Genomic DNA, 16119 nt, shown 5'->3' on the forward strand with positions numbered 1-16119 from the left:
TTTAAAGAATGCTTCAATTCGAAGAAGATGACTTTTATACGATGATAGACCAGTCAGAAAAAAGTTCTTCTATGGAAGAAATCTATTGTACAACCGATTGTAATCACCAATCCAAGAAATTTTGAAGTGTTTATATTCCGGATTTATATAATGGAAATATGATGATCAGATGATCAAAGTATGATGGAAATATTATAGTGTAAACCTTTACCTGATATAAAACACTTTATATATTCATAGCACTACAAAGCTTTCTTCGTGAAGTCATTGAAATACAGGAATCATTTCCAGGTACATGATGTGAGGATCATAAAAGAAAATTAATTCTGAATTCATTCATTAACACAGCAAAATAAATTTATGCTACAAATGAGCGAGACAGTTTAAAAAACAAATAATTTTGTAAGTGATGTTTCAGTTCAAAAATTTTAACTAGCTCGACTTCATCAATTGGCAATTCCAGCATAAACATCGACAGGGAATGGAAAGACTTGGCTATGCAACTCAGACGTGCCAAAGCTTGAAAACACCAAATTTTAAAACTAAGTCCTTGACCCGGTGTTTCATACTCTTCAAATATAGGAAGCAACACATACACGCACATGGAATTTAAAGCTTTACTTGTTTTCACTATACAAATTTATCAAAAATGTCTTCTCTTCCAAATTTGAGTTGCTTTTCAAGCACGTTGAGTTGCTGAATTTTGGCATTGCTAGTTATGTTCAACCACTTATTCTTGAGTTTTACACCTTTTCATAAACAGAGTGTCTGTACTTTAATTTGCAGTTTTCCAGTAAGCATAGTTTATTTAGATTAACAGCAACCTGCTATATTATAAATGTTTTATCTATATGCAATGCATTTTCTTCTTCTCAAAACTTTCCTTTTTCAAAATCATTGTTCCAACCTTTTTTCAATATCCGTTTTAGGCAAAAAATCCCCGGGAAGGGGGCATTCCCATACTTGACCTGATGATATGTGCCCCGGGACAGGCAGTTTCCCCATAAAAATTCTGGGAGAGTGTATTATCAAGATTTTATCTTGGTATTATGAATTGCATAAAATTTCATGCACCTGTTCCCATGGTCAAATCTTACTCCAATTATTTATGGGCCTGTGGCAGTTCTTAGAATGGGGAAAATAGTCTGACGGGAAGTGCTCCACTCAGGGTGTCGTTGGTAGTGACCTTCGGGGGGGGGGGGGGGGGGGGCGCAGAGCTTACAAACTTCCCAAAAACGGATTTTAAATTAATGACGCCATCAAATGCATATCTAGCTTTTTGAATGCTTGAAGCAAGGAAAACATTAAGAATCTCTTGCGGCGTTTGTTTAACTTAACCTTCGCTCAATTACTGGTTTCAAAAAGACGGCCAGAGAAAAAGCAACACCAGAATTGGAATTTTGTTTAATAATTATTATCAGCAATAATCGGCATCTGTAATGGATAGTAAAATACGCATTAAAAATCGTAAAAATATAAAGAAATGAACTGGACGATTTCGGTGCAAGAAAACGGTCTTTAGCAATGGTGTGTTGTGTCAGCAAACTTGGCGAATACTTCACAATAACTACCAATACCATATCTAACTGTGTTAGTTAAGTTACGCTCAATATATATATTAATTGAGGTTTAACCATTTTTGGCCGATTATTGATCACAGCCAATGATTTTATACTTCGAAAAGGCGGCTCACAACTAGCGGAGCCAAGTGGCAAGGTTCCAATTATCTTATACAAAATGTACGGATTTGAATAGGCAGACAGTAAATCAAATGAAACCAAATTTGACTGTCGTCAGAGGTTTTCCTGTCCATTTCTCTCTTGGCAACCTCATACTGACTTGTTCCTTAGAAACTGTCATAGTTTTATAAACAACCGTTATTCTTCAGCCAAACAGATACAAAACTTCAACGCTTTCCGAATGGTTGATGGCACAACGCGCCTGGTTTCACTAGAGTCGACCAGTCATTAAAACTTTGCACCAGGATAACTCACTGCAAAAACCGTTTTGAAATAATTTCTAACTAGTAGGTCCAGGTTATCACAAAGTAATTCATAAACCCAAGAAACACAAAATAACAACTGCTTGTCTATTTTCATAGTTCTCTCTAAATCCATTTTTTCTACTTCATGAACTTTGTAAAAAATGTCACTGGTATGAGCCATGTAAGGTATTCCAGCCTGTCAGAAACTCCAAAATTAGAACTAAAACGTAGCCAAGTATAACTAAAAGGATGCACCTACACAAAAAATATATATCTCAAAAACCTGTCTTACTTTTTATAAACATACAAGGGTCCATGGGTCAATGTCAAGGACTAGATTCCTGTTAGGATGCATATTATTTCAGGTTGCAAATCAAGTGCAACTTTAAACTTGAACAAGAGTATTGAATGGGGCCATAAAATTCCAAGTCCTTTCTATGTAATTTAAAGAGAATCAGATTGCTCAATAACAAACATAAAATCTTGGGAACAAGATAAACACATTTTTTGTGCATTAGGATACAATACAACTCAAAGATAAGACTATAAACAACTAATTTAAATATGTACAATAATACAAAACTCAGTTTCTTTTGTTCATTCCCTCCAGAAGACGATCCTCCTGCTCCTGCCTCTTAACATATTTCCCAGTTTCAGGAGGTGGGGCACTTGGATCGTTAGGGCAATACTTGTACCCATAGTATGGGAAATGCCCATCTGAAGCTGTTGCCTGCTTGAAAAATCTGCAGGAGTATGTCTTCTGGTCTTTGATTCTACTTCCTCTTTCCAGGAGTCTATGGTGATGCGAAGCAGAGGTTCAAGGGTCATCTGCAGAGCTCAGGATGAAGACTAGGGAGCTGAAGACATGCTGTGGTTCAGACAAAGGAATGGCTCATTGGGGCACAACTGCTGCTGCTGGAGTAACTATGGCCTACTGGTGCTTGTGAGCTAGGCTTATCTGTTCTTCTACAAATTGTAACCTTTCCTGATTTCTGGGTCAAAATATTCACAAGGTCATGGCACAGGCAGTGGAGTTATGGTTATCATCAGGCTCTAGAACAAAACTCTCCCTTTGAAGAAGCATTGTGACCTCTTTGAGCCAAGTCTTATTTTTGAACCAGTGACTGAGCTAGGCCTCAGATAGATTGAACAGGAGGATCATTTTTGTGATACTGAGCAGGTCATGGCTGCTCAACAAGCAGCTTATAGGTTGATGGACCATTCTCATGGCAGCAGTTTGTGTCAGTGTACGGCACATCGGTTGGGGCAACCCATACTGATCCATTGAATCCTCTGCCTTTGGACAGAGAATGGTGGATGATTCTGAGCAAGTTTTGACTGATTAAGAATCTCTCCTCGTCCATTGCAAGACTGAGAGCAAAAAGTTGCAGAGTATGAATCACTGCTAGCTTTTTACAAACTTTCTTTGTGGCAATTATATTGGGGACAGATCCAGAGATTTTTCTAAGAGTGTAATGACCAATCCAGTTCTGATCTGACAGGGACTTGGTCAAATTGAATCTTTTCGGGAGCAATGAGCATAGGTGTTTTCGTACCTGGCATTAAGTTGGTGACATTGCTTGTTCCTTTCTAAAAAGAAATCAAAATCAACTTAAGCCATATAAGCAAAAACAATGTTAGCTAACACTGCAAAAAAGAACAACTTTTTGTGTTATGTTATTAACATACTTGAAAGAATATTATAATTCATAAGCATACCAGCATGCAAACTAAAACAAAATAAATGAATTAAACTTAATATGATAGAAGAAGAGTTGTCTCAAACAGCTATTGATGGGACACTGGAACTAGGAATCTGAAAAGCTGAAAAAAAATTAGAAAAACTTAAATTGAACTTATAGAAACCTGTCACAACATACTGCACCCTATCATTTTAATGAACGAACAATGGCAAACTAACCCACCTATTTTGAAAACCCTGTCACCAGGCCAATCTATTGCCAACCTTTGTAACTCACATTGCTGGTTTTTGCTGAGGAATACTTACCAAAAAAAGTTTCTAATTTAAACAAAGCAAAACTTAATAAATATAGCACCAAAAACGGAACTTTGAATTTATATAATTACATGTACTATTTATTTGATTCATTCTAGAAATCTCAAAAGAATTTATCTCTTAGTTTTTAATCAATAAGTTTAAAAAAATGCTTTAATTTTGAAAGCCAGAGGAATTCAAAAATCCTTTAATAAATACTCTTTCCAGTAAATTTTACATTTTTTACATCTTTTCATTTCCAATAAATAAAATCTCTAAACAATCATTTTACTATCAATCAGGAAATGCCCTTTGAACAAAAGGGAACGTCCCCAATTAACACCTTGCAAGTGAATAAAAACCCTAATGCTGCTGTTTTGGTTTCTCTGGTTACATATCAATTACAAAATAAAAACATTGATAAATACCAATCTTGACAAAAAGTTAAGGTGCTTTTAGTGCATTGTTTAGCAAGATTACAATGATTAAATTCACTTAGGTTATTTGAAAACAGACTGTGGTCTCCAAATGTAGGCCTACACGACATGACGATGCATACGATGAACTAAAAGAAAGATAACGAAGGAAAGAATAAAAGCGATGACTGTAGTGCATAATTATTCATGAGATGTTCAGAATGTTTTTGAATGAGGGACGTACCTTGAGCGATTGAGTAGGACATCCTAGTTTCGTCATGAAGGAATTCGTTTTTTTGCAGCTCCTCGCGAGAAATATCGAAATGACGGCATTATTCTTAAAAGAAGGCGGTATATTCGAGATACTAATCCAACATGACATAAAAAATTGCTTCCTTGCACGTTAACACGGTAGAACTTGTTCTGGTTATAAGAACTCTCCTGCTAGCTTCGAATACATGAACCGACATTGACGAAAATACGTACCACGAGATACGAGCCAATGCCATGGATCTCGAGTAGTTTGCCACTTGAAATTCGGAACAAATCTGAGCTTCTGAGCCAATCAGATTGCAGAAATTCGGAACAAGCTAGACACTCAATTTGTTCCGAATTTCTGCAATCTGATTGGCTTAGAAGCTCAAATTCGGAACATCTTGTTCCGAATTTAAAGAATGCTTCAACTCGAAGAAGATGACTTTTATACGATGATAGACCAGTCAGAAAAAAGTTCTACGATGGAAGAAATCTATTGTACAACCGATTGTAATCACCAATGAAAGTAATTTTGAAGTGTTTATATTCAGGATTTATTTAATGGAAATATGATGACCAGAGAAATATGTTCAAAATACCATGGAAATATGAAGGAAATATTATAGTGTAAACCTTTACTTGATATAAAACACTTTATGTATTCATAGCAATACAAACAGGGACGGACTTAGCGGGGGGGGGGGGGTGTGTGGGGTGCGACACCCCCAATATTTCTGTTCCCTTAGGTAAATTTGGTTCCATTCGGTAAAAACCATTTTTTGGTAGTCAGCAGTAACATAATTGCCCCCAATCATTGTTGCCTATATCCACCCCTGACTACAAAGCTTTCTTCGTGAAATCATTGAAATACAGGAATCATTTTTACGTACATGAGAAGATCATAAAAGAAAATTAACCTTTTCTTAATTCATTCATTAACATAGCGAATAAAATTTATTCTACAAATGAGCGAGACAGTTTAAAAAACAAATAATCTTTGTAAGTGATGTTTCAGTTCAAAAATTTTAACTAGCTCGACTTCATCAACTGGCAATTCTAGCATACACATTGACAGGGAATGGAAAGACATGGCTAAGAAACACAGACGTGCCGAAGCTTGAAAACACCAAATCTTTTAAAACAAAGTCTTTGACCCGGTGTTTCATACTCTTCATAGATATAGAAAGCAAAACAGACACGCACAATGAATTTAAAGCTTATCTTGTTTTCATTATTCAAATTTATCAAAAATTTCTTGTCTTCAAAATTGAGTAATTTTGGCATTGCTAGTTATGTTCAACCACTGGTTCTTGAGTTTCACACCTTCTTGAGTTAATTTGCAGTTTCCCAGTAAGCATAGTTTATTTAGATTAACAGCAACCTGTTGTTCATATCGTTATCAGAGGGGTTCGCCATCAGAGCTGTTTTTGTAAAGGACCATATATAAATAACATTGTTCAAAACGGGAGTTAAACCCACGACACCACCCTATAAATATTTCAATCCAACATACCCTTTTCCAACGTACTTCAAAAATAATTTTTCAATGTGCAAAAATAGATATTATCCGTTGCAAAAATAATGCTCCACTCTAATTTTGTCAACAAACCTTATTCTCTGGTCTTCCTTCTATCGTCTTTGCCGTCCACTTCATTTCGATAATTCGACTTCGTTCTGAAGGTAGCCTTTCTTCAATACCGAATCCATATTTGAAACAGGCATAGTTATTTGCAGGTGACTTTAAGACCCCTTGCACCTATTCCCATGGGCAAATCTTACTCCAATTATCTATGGGCCTGTGGTAGTTCTTAGAATTAAAATTTTGCACCTAAATAACTCACTGCAAAACCCGTTTCTTAATTAATTTTTAACAAGTAGGTCCAAGTCGTGACAAAGTAATTAATATATCCTATAATTAAAAAAAGCTGTCATAGAAATTGAATGAGCCGTGCATATTGAGACCAGACTGTCAGAAACTCAAAAATTAGAAACGTGCAGCGAAAAAATCTCCAACATTAGCATCTCTTTGGTTATCACAAGATATCATTAATTACAAGACTAATCGATTAAATATTAAATTGAATTTAAAAGAAATAAACATCTCATCAAGAATGAATCTGGAAACGAATCTTTACAGGCTTGTATTGTGTAAATAAATGTAATTCACAAGGAAAAAAATTCCATTGAGAAGTCATAAAGGGCTATTGAAGAAACAAACAGAATAGCAGAATTGTCAATTAAATATAGGGTATTGAACAAGGCTACATTTGGAGTCTATTCCATGCTATCTTAGAAAGCTTCAAAACAGTGATGGGGAGCCAAATCATTCAGCTGATTGCCTAAACAGCAACCAAAGATCTTAGGAACAAGATAAACACATTTTCTGTGCATTGGGATACAATTCAACTAGACATATAAAACTAGAAACAACTAATTTGAATATGTACAAATATACATGGCTCAGTTCATTCTGTTGAGCTGTTCCAGAAGACCGTCCTCCCCCTTCTTTCTTCCTTCGCAGCTTTGCAGACTTCAGGTGGTGGGGCATCTTGGGCATTTGGGCAATATCTAAACCCGTAGTATTGGAAGTGCCCCTCTGAAGCTGTTGGCTGCTTACAAAATCTGCAGGAGTATGTCTTCCAGTCCCTCATTCTTCTTTCCTCTTCCAGGAGTCTTTGATGATGCCAAGCAGTGTTTTGAGGTAGGTCATCTGAAGAGCTCAGGATGAAGACTGGAGAGGTGGAGACTTGCGGCTGTGCAGACACAGCTGTGGCTGAACTAAGGCCTACCCTGGTCCGTCTGTTGGGTCAGGATGTCACTGGTTTGGCAGATGTAAAATGTCGCTTAACAGGTCATGGCACAGGCAGTGGAGTCATGGTAATCACCAAACTACAGGACAAGACTCTCCCTTGCAGAAGCATTGTAACCTCTTTGAGCCAAGTCTCATTTTGAACCAGCAATTAATCTGGGCTTTATTCAGGGTCAGGCTGGAAGGAATTTTAAAATATTTAAAACTAGAAACCATGTTGGAGAAAATTATTTTGAAAAAAGTTATTGTAAAAACTATCAAATTATCAAGCAAATTGTAGAAGGAGCAGTAAAAAATTAATAACCAAATAAAAGATGCCAACAAGATTTCAATGCTTTTGACAGAAATGTAACTGTACAAGGAAAAACATGAAATTAGGCAAAGATAGAAAAAAAGTTGCAGGACTGTAGACATTGACCAGGTTGTCAATGACCTCCTCAGTGGACAAATTACACTGCTTCTACAGAAATTCCATACAAAAAGCCTCTCTCGTTTCTCTGGAAGTTGGGTCTTGGGTCTATAAGAGTATTTCACTACAGAATATTTCAGTAAGCTCTCAGCTGTCATATGGCTGGAACTTGCTCATACATTTTTCGGTAGCCACTTTTCTTGCCATATTTCACCTTGTCACACTATGAAGGAGAAAGGCCTGGAATGGGCTGCGTTTGCAGACTGTGCGGGTGGAAAGATTCCAGTGATCTGATAAAATGGCAGCAACTGGCCTCCTTTACTCACCTGTCTGTTGATTCTACAAAGTCATAACATACTGCATGCTTTTATTATAATGAAGGAAAAATAATTAATCAACTCCCTCTTTTGAGGCGAATCCTTGATAAAGTATCAATCTTGGGAACTCACATTGCTGGTTTTTGCTCAGGAATATTTACCAAACAAAAGTTTCTGATTCAAACAAAGCAAAAGTTATCAAATACAGCATAGAAAATGGCAGAACTTTGAATTTAGTATAACATACAATAATATATTTATATGATTTATTTAATTAATTTAAGAATTTTCATTAGAATTCATCTCTTCAGTTTTTGACGACCTTTAAAAAATGCTTACATTTTGTAAGCAAAAGGAATTCAAAAATGCTTCCAGCAATGTCATCGATGATATTTCTTCCAATAAATCTCTATTTAACAATTGCAACTTCATCTATTATTGCAACAACATTGGATGCTCATGGAGCAAGACAAGACAATTCAGTGGTGGTCTCAGCTAATGTAGGGTTGGTGGTGGGGGCAACAGGGGACAAAACAAAATTGTTTAGGCAATTGCCATTTTACTGTCAGAAAATACCCTACAGTAGAGAATGTTCCCAAATGAATAAATAATAAATATATGTAATAATAAATAAGCAAATGAAAAAGAAACATAGATCCCACCCAATAATGCCCCACCGCTGGTGCTTCCATTGAGATCATGATTTCTGCCATGTAGGCTGTTTTGGTTCCTTTAAAAAAATGTTGCAACATTTTCAGGCAAAGCTATACAAAAATATACAAGGTGCAAATCACTCCAAAAAAATCTCGTACACCTTTTGTGAAAATCTTATTGTTTTATATGAAAATCCCCAGAAATCCTTTTGTTTTAGGGAAAAATCTCATACGCAAGAGGGAATTGCCCCTGGAAAATATAGATACCAGTAAGCCCCCTGCCTCAAATTGGGCAAGTTGTTTGACAAGGGTTTGGCTAGTTCACACATAGGTTGATGTGCCTCTGTTATTTGCTAGGTCTTTGTTACTGTTTTTGTTTTGTTTGAGGATTTACTCATTGGAAACCATAAGCAAATAATTGTTACCAATTTTTCTTGCATCTTCAGGAAAAATCTACTAATACTTTATCTGCAATCCTCGACAAAAGTCCTTGGAACACCCTGCAATGAAAGATCTTGATGAAATAAAGGTTACCAGCCATAAGATACAGAAATATCCCCCCTCCTCCCAAAGCAATGTTGGTTGAAAAGCCTATTATTTACCCTAGCTGATGAAATAAAATTGGATGAATTTCAAACTTTTAAACTGTTGTTTCAAGGGTTTTGGGGCATGCTACTGAAGTTATGCAAAAATATAGCTTAGTGTACCAAGACCTATGGCAAGGATTCCATGTAATTTGTAGAAATGCCTTTTAATTGGTAAATTGTCCTGTGCTAATTCCCTTGTTGATCTAATCAACTTGAAAATGAAAGGAATTTTTGCAGATCTTGCCCACATCATTGAGATTTATATTGGCCAACAATCTAGCAAAGACTCTAAGTCCACTGGCAATGTTCATTTCAGTGTAAACTTGTGACCCACAATGCGTCAATAAACATCAATTATCGGTAATCAAACAATTTACACGCACCACTGATGTCCCATCACTTAGCTGATTTCCCATCACTCAGCTGATTTCAGACAGAATGGGCCTAGACCTTATGCCAGTGTGTTTGTGCTTTTATTTTTAAAAATAAAAATTACAAAACGGCAGAAATATTGTCTGAAAATGTGGCAGCAACAAGAAATTTGTACAAAGAATCACAAACACTTCTGGAAAGACGTCCAAAGGCCTACCGACGTTTCAAACTAATTTCAACGTAAAAATTCACGATTTTTACATAGAAATTTACGAAAAACGAAAAACAGGAAGAATATTCCAGTTAAAATCCCCTTTAGACGCATGCGCTCGTGGAAAAAGAGCACTACAAAAGCCCTTAACGTTGACACGTGTTGGGGTTCAAAGTTATTAGTAGCAAAGGGAGCTACCCATGAATGTGCAAGCTTCGGCTTCACATATAATAAAATTGGAACGATACAGAGAAGATTAGCATGGCCCCTGCGCAAGGATGACACGCAAATTCGTGAAGCGTTCCAAATTTTTGCAACCTTTAAAGAAATGTCGCCATTTTGCAAGAATCAGCATACAATTTTTGAAAATTACGAACGCTTTCAGTCAAATTTCAATGAATTGCCAACTGTTTGCGTGCGAAAATAAATAATGCAATCATTACTTACAATTCAGCTTCGTATGTCTTTTGATTTAGTGGTAAATCTCAAATCTAACCGGCAGTTGTCGTTACTAACTTTTTGAAAACACATCGCAGGATGCCACACTAACCCCCGTCCAAACCACAATACTTTTAATGACACGCTATCGAAATCAAACAATCCAGTATAATCCGCTAGGCTTCCGCGCCCTATGAAGGGTAACCCTGTGCCCATAAGCCGTTGGATGCGGTCAGGGTATAAGAGGAAAAGGTCTTGTAGTTCCAAAAATCATTGAAAAAAGTGAATAAAAATTTTGCTGGGTCGAATTTGAAAACTATTGGTCGCAAAAAACTTTAGAAAAACCCAATCCTAAATTTCAAGCCGCGCTCAATGGTGGGCAAATTTTGGTGACACTTCCGATTTCGCTACTATCACGGTATCCTACATCTGCTTTAACCTGAGGTTAAGAATTACAAAAAATGTTAAGTAAGATATATTCCGATAAAATTTCGATACATTAGGCTATATGCCAAGTAAACAAGCTCAGTAAACAATGGGTGGGAATTAACACGGTTGACAAGGCTCTCGAGGTTTCAGCTAGCTGCATTCCTTTGAACCTGCAACTCGGATCGGAAACTTTATTACACCTAACACTGATTCTTGATAAGTTTAAAGTCCTTCAAAAATGAAGAATTTTATCAAAAACTCAGCTTACCAGTACATGTTCTGGTTGTAGCACTCGCCTTGAAGGGAAAGCGAAAACGGGCGAAAACACATTGCAATACATCACGACACCTCAACCAAAATGTGCAATTAGCTATAGGTGTGACCAAAGTATGTCATACCTCTGGAAGGATTTTCACGTTGCAACTTTTAAAAAAGCAACCAATCAGATTGTAAAGCACATCAAATTGTTGGTGTGCTGATCTCTTGTAATCCAATCAGTTTGAAGCCCCTTTCCCGCAGCCAGGCAGGGATGACACAGAAATCAGATGGCATGCATCCGAAATCCAAATGCGCAATTAACGGCATGTAACCCCAAATGGGACACCTCGGGACATCCACCTATATGGCCGCAACGGGACAAGATGGCCCAACAGCAACCACGACAAAATAAAATATTTGATACAACAATGAACCAAGTTTTCCTCTCTCGACTTGGAGTAATGTTCTTTAAATTTGAAAAAAACGTTTCTTGCTGAGTTTTTTAAACCGCTCAAAGATTTTTTAAATCCTTGAGTCAAGGACAATCTCTATATGCACATTTCCAGATGAAACACATTTTCTCAAAAGTTTTAAAGGTAAAAGCTTTTTTTAAAAAACTGTTCGCAGGCAATCCTTCAAGAAAAGTTTTAAATTTCTAGCGTTTTGGAAAAGGCTACTGGAACTTCTTGTAAACCGTTTCTTATAAAAGATGAGAGTCTCCATAAATAGGAAAAGGTGGAAATTGCTCCTGTCCCTTCCTTCTAAATTCTTTAGTGATTTGACAAACCTAGCACCTTCAATTCAGTGACAAGAGTTTTAGTTAAGGGGGAGTAAGGCGTGTGTTACCCCCCCTTTTTTAAAAAAACGAAAAGTTTTTGCCATCTAAGGTGCATTATCAGCAAATTCATAAACATGTCAGTAAACAATGGTTGAACACCCACTGTTTGTAAAACAGACCTGGAAGTCCCCTTAAGCTGGGCTTATATATTTCCTAGCTTAGAATTTTCCAGCATTTTTTGATGTTTCAAACTCTGAAGAGAATAAGAGGAAAATCTTCAATATTTATTTTTTTAAATGTTTGCTTTTTCAAAGCATTTTTTCAGAATCCACACCACCAAAAATTGTTTGTAAACTATCCCTTAAGCATTTGTAACTTAACCATCTTATTCTTATTTTCTATTCATGTGACCATTTATATTATTTTTATCTTATAATCACAATTGAAATAATTATTTTTTGTCTTTCTTGGGTATTCTCTTTGGTATAAATCCTGTCCTAAAGGTTTGGTTTTCCAAACTTAATTTCAGAATTTCAGACAAGAAGAAAATTGTAATTACAAACCATTGAAATCAAATAAGCATAAATTTCTTTCCTAATAACAGCTTAACAAAGGAGAGCCAAACAATTTCTCAGCAAATTTTATCACTACAAAGGCATATGACGAAGTTACAATACACAGCTAAGTACAACTCGCTAAATTTTGGGCAAGCAAGGCTTTGATCTGTTTGCCACACAGACTAATCTTCTTTGACCAAGTATTTTAGCTTTGGAAGATCCACATGGTCCCCACATAGAATGCTCCTCATTTTTATAGAAATAAATATGGCTATGAAAGTTGTGGCTTTAGCGATTCCAAACTATTGTCATTGATGTTCACTATGATTCATTACATTATGCAATGTTACGGAAAGACCTGTTTATAAAATGTTACATTTATCAACTTCTGAGTCATAAAATTATCCATAAACAAAAACTATCACAGTGGTGTAGGAAGCATAGAATTGTTGGGAGCATAATTGTTCAAAAACAATAGGAACAAAACAGATTGCTCATTGGAAAAAAAGGATTTGTTATCCTTTTTTAAGCGACTGGCACCCCTCCCAAGAGCAAATATAGTTATAGTCTTGCATCATAAAGAGGTACAAAAAATTTTCCTTAACTGATTCTATATTTTATCTTGTTGGCAAAGCAGCTTTTGGGAAATATTTCTTCAAAATTCATTTTAATTGCTAGGGAAAAAGATACTAGGAATCTTTATGAAATGATTGCATAATGCAGAAAAAGACATAACACATTTCTTTTGGAAATATCAAAAAGCAACCATGGATACCTACTTCTGACATACAAGGACAAACCAAAGAGAATACCCAAGAAAGATAAAAAATAATTATTTTAATTATGAATATTAGATAAAAAGAATATAAATAGTAAAATGAAAAGAAAATATTTTGGAAATACCAAAAAGCAACCATGGTTACCTACACTGACATACAAGGACAAACCAAAGAGAATACCCAAGAAAGATAAAAAATAATTATTTTAATTATGAATATTAGATAAAAAGAATATAAATAGTAAAATGAAAAGAAAATATTTTGGAAATACCAAAAAGCAACCATGGTTACCTACACTGACATACAAGGACAAACCAAAGAGAATACCCAAGAAAGATAAAAAATAATTATTTTAATTATGAATATTAGATAAAAAGAAGATAAATAGTAAAATGAAAAGAAAATATTTTGGAAATACCAAAAAGCAACCATGGTTACCTACACTGACATACAAGGACAAACCAAAGAGAATACCCAAGAAAGATAAAAAATAATTATTTTAATTATGAATATTAGATAAAAAGAAGATAAATAGTAAAATGAAAAGAAAATATTTTGGAAATACCAAAAAGCAAATGGTTACCTACACTGACATACAAGGACAAACCAAAGAGAATACCCAAGAAAGATAAAAAATGATTATTTTAATTATGATTATTAAACAAAGTGACAATCTTGATGATAGCACCAAAGAATCAAGCTTGCATTGCATTGATTAGTATTACATGATTATTAGCAAAATATGTTTCCCTTGGTGATATATTTTGTCAGTGTAGTCAGTGTAGATAACCATGGTTGCTTTTTGATATTTCCAAAATATTTTCTATTCATATGACTATTTATATTCTTTTTATCTAATAATTTATTACTTTGATCATCAAGATTGTCACTTTGTTGCTTTGCATTTCCACTATCTTGTGACACAAATTTGAATCATGCTTGGCTTGAATATGATAGAAGGTTTAAAACTCAACTCAAGGAACATATCTGGCTAACTGCTTGACCTTGCAAATAGTTAGGAATTTTAGGCGATAGATAAAACTGACCATCAAAGCAATACTTGAATGATGAAATATTTTTGCCAACCAAAACAAAGCTCAAAACACACAAACAAACAAACAGGATACATGCTTCAGTTTTCTTTGTATATATATATTGGCAGAAAACCCCTATGATTCTACCAAAATGCAATACCTTGTTGCGTGTTGTTAACTTTGTCCACCTGACTTTCAAAAGACCTGAACAAACATTCACATACTATTTACATTTAGGGTTGTTGCGTACTAGATTAATTGTTTGGTAAGCCTAAACGAAAGAAATAATAAAATTTACAAAACAAGGTGGTTAGGTGTACTGGATTGCTAGGAATTCTGGCTCTTGTGTGAATGAAGAAAAGGTCACTGTAGCAGGCTGCTCGACGGGCTCCAAGGAGTTCTTTCGGGGAAAAGTCGATAAAAATGTAGCAAATAAGAAACACCGCAATACGCCGAGAATAAACAATAATAAATACACGTAAATAAGTGAAGGCTAGGAAATTTGGCTCTTCTCTACAGATATTCTCGTTTGGTCCTACCAAAGTTGAAAACTGGTTAGGAGTCCTGGATTGCTAGGAATATTTACTCTATTCTATAAAAATCTTCGTTCGGATTTGGCCTACTTGAAATTTCTTCAACATTGAATAAAATAATATTGTGATAAATTACTTCAAAGAAATATTTGTGCCATCTAATGGCATCATCGTTTTCTTCTACCTAAAATAATTCCTGAATTATGAAAAGTTGACCATAAACTAACCTTGGAGTCTTCTCGCAGCTTTCTCCAATGGACGGCAGCCATCGAAAACACGTACCATTAGAGCAACTGACTGAGTCATGTTTCTCGAGAAGGTTTCAGTGGAAATTCGGAACAAATTCGGAACAAACTAGCCAATCAGATTGCAGCAGATGTTCCGAATTTGATGTTCCAATTTTCTCAAATTCGGAACATCTTCTGCAATCTGATTGGCTGGTTGCTCAAACTTGTTCCATTTCTTTCAATTTTGTTCCGAAACGACGCGGTTGCCATGGTAATTTAATAGGTCTTCTCCGTTACGGGGCAAAAAGGGGCAAAAAGAAGGGGCAAAAGCAAGGCTTGCATCTCCTCCAGATGTATGTTACACCCGTCGCGGATGTCCAAAATTACGTAAGAGCTTCTCCTCGAGCGATATTGAAATTGTTCATCTGCATTCTCTTTTGTTTTTGAATAAAGGACCACCACTTCGAGTCCAGTCCATAAAATATTCCAGTGCATAACAAATATGGCTAACAGGAAAAACAGGAGAAATTTTTCTGTTCTTTTTGCAACAACATGGGGACTGATTTTATGAATATTCACCAAATTCTAATTAAGATAATTTCAAAAAATGAAGATAATTTTGACATGGGAAATAAAAGAGAAAAAGCAGCTCAAGGGAAAATCCCAATTAACAAATTTAGAAGGGTACAAATTTAACATATTTTTTAACTAAAAATGTTATTTTCATTATCAAAATTGTACTTAGAAATACTAACAACATACGCTTAATCCAGTTATGAGATTTATCAAAGCCTTTAAAGGAAATAGGATCAAATCATAGTCATCATAGTCAGTGGCGTCGCGTGACCATTCTCGCTGGGGGGTGTAAGAGGTGCAAAATCATATTTTACCGACAGAAATTATTTTGTTACATTAATATTTTGCTACAAATTCAATTCTACCGACAAGCTCTCTGAAAGTTGGGGGTTGTACACCCCCCACACCCCCCACCCCCGCACGCTACGCCCCTGATCATATTATAAAATAATATATCCAATGCTAGAGTTTGCAATAGTTAGTAAACAGTTTTCAAATATT

General features: G+C 35.5%; 2 long non-coding RNA genes and 1 other non-coding gene across 3 annotated transcripts; 1 reads left to right on the forward strand and 2 right to left on the reverse strand.

Annotated features, from left to right (window-relative positions):
• Window positions 1-2467: 2467 nt before the first annotated feature.
• Window positions 2468-4927, reverse strand: LOC135691139 (uncharacterized). The gene is made up of 2 exons (XR_010516733.2): window positions 4641-4927; window positions 2468-3574 (listed from the first exon to the last, which is right to left on the reverse strand). It is a non-coding gene; the product is annotated as an uncharacterized LOC135691139 (long non-coding RNA).
• A 1739-nt stretch (window positions 4928-6666) lies between these two features.
• Window positions 6667-15633, reverse strand: LOC135690924 (uncharacterized). Its single transcript, XR_016145213.1, has 2 exons — window positions 8849-15633; window positions 6667-7638 (listed from the first exon to the last, which is right to left on the reverse strand). It is a non-coding gene; the product is annotated as an uncharacterized LOC135690924 (long non-coding RNA).
• On the forward strand, window positions 10216-10322 carry LOC135691451 (U6 spliceosomal RNA). The gene has a single exon (XR_010516749.2). It is a non-coding gene; the product is annotated as a U6 spliceosomal RNA (small nuclear RNA).
• Window positions 15634-16119: the final 486 nt, after the last annotated feature.

Source organism: Rhopilema esculentum, chromosome 4, assembly GCF_057945365.1.
Source record: "Rhopilema esculentum isolate cy_ngs chromosome 4, ASM5794536v1, whole genome shotgun sequence".
Classification (NCBI taxonomy): domain Eukaryota; kingdom Metazoa; phylum Cnidaria; class Scyphozoa; order Rhizostomeae; family Rhizostomatidae; genus Rhopilema; species Rhopilema esculentum.